Below are 1,328 nucleotides of genomic sequence, written 5' to 3'. Positions count from 1 at the left end.
AGAGAGGGGGGTGGGGGAGAGAGAAAGAGAGACGGGGGTGAAGAGAGAGACAGAGAGAGGGGGATGAAGAGAGAGATAATAACCATGTGTGTAAGGGGGGCGGGAGGGGTGTTTAATATAAGGATGAAAAAGTAGGTGGACCGTTCCATGCAGCTCAATTTGGACGCAACCCCCTTGCTGCATGGGTGCCTCTCTTCTGCCACATCAATAAAGTTGTCACCATATTTCCCTGGTCTATATTAAATCCTTTTGTTTCCGTTCTGAAACTTTTAAAAGAAATTCTTTGTCTGTCATTTCTTTGAATCGTTCGTAAAAATGTACGGTTCTTATCCACTATATTTTTCTTATTGTCCAGTCATTCATTTTCTCCATCAGTCAGTTCTTCCTCTCTCTCCGTCTGACGTTTCTTATTCTTCCTCTTCAGCTGCGTTTGTAATATCGTACACTTCATCATCAACCTTCTGATTTTCTCTCACTCACTCTCATTGATTGTTTGTCTCCGTCTGACGTATCTTTTCTTTCATCAAGAACTCACACCGACAACCTTATAATTACAGAATGGCCATAACAAACAAATTTGTGAAGTTCGCTGACAAAATGAGTTACTTCTCGGATCCAAGACTTATGGAAAAAGATATAGACCTATCACGCTTATAGGAGGAGTTTCTATAATTTATTAGTATGGAATTTTTTTTAAAGGCATGTTATAGTTAAAGAATGTGGTATTAGTAAACATTTTACAAATTTGACCATTGAGTCGATTTTTGGCCAATATCTCCATTTTGTGGATTGCGAGAAGTAACTCATTTTGTCAACTCACCTCACAAATGCTTGCCCAACCAACTTCACAGAGCTGTAATAATTTCTTCTTTTTTTTCGGTTCCTTTTTGCTTCCCCATCTGTTATCGTAAGTCATAAATACATACTGGAACTGGAAAAATACCTTGTCTCTGTTTAAGTTTTAGTTAGAGATTTAGATCACTTGTAAACATTAAGGCCGAGTAAATGCCGAAGATTTTGATTGCTTGATTTAGTAGGTGTTTTACGGCACTATCGACTCAATGCCGAAGATAAAGGTGTTACAAGACTGTAAGAAACACAAAAAGGAAGGAGAGAGAGAGAGAGAGATAAAGACGGTAGATGTTTGATAGGAAAGAAGGAAGAGAACACACCAGAGCAACCACCAACCACCCTCCCCTTGTCTTTGTGTTTTTGACAGACGATAGATAGACAGATAGAGAGATAGAAAGATCGATAGATCGATAGATCGATAGATCGATAGATCGATAGATCGATAGATCGATAGATCGATAGATGGATAGATGGAT

At 38.8% G+C, this 1,328-nt stretch overlaps 1 protein-coding gene across 1 annotated transcript in view; it reads right to left on the bottom strand.

The window, feature by feature from the left end:
• Window positions 1-1,328, bottom strand: part of LOC101849600 (rap1 GTPase-activating protein 1) — a gene marked incomplete in the record, with an annotated part of 218,284 nt that overhangs the window by 164,260 nt on the left and 52,696 nt on the right.

Source organism: Aplysia californica, unplaced genomic scaffold, assembly GCF_000002075.1.
Source record: "Aplysia californica isolate F4 #8 unplaced genomic scaffold, AplCal3.0 scaffold00077, whole genome shotgun sequence".
Classification (NCBI taxonomy): domain Eukaryota; kingdom Metazoa; phylum Mollusca; class Gastropoda; order Aplysiida; family Aplysiidae; genus Aplysia; species Aplysia californica.
This window is presented reverse-complemented; position numbering and strand designations above follow the sequence as displayed.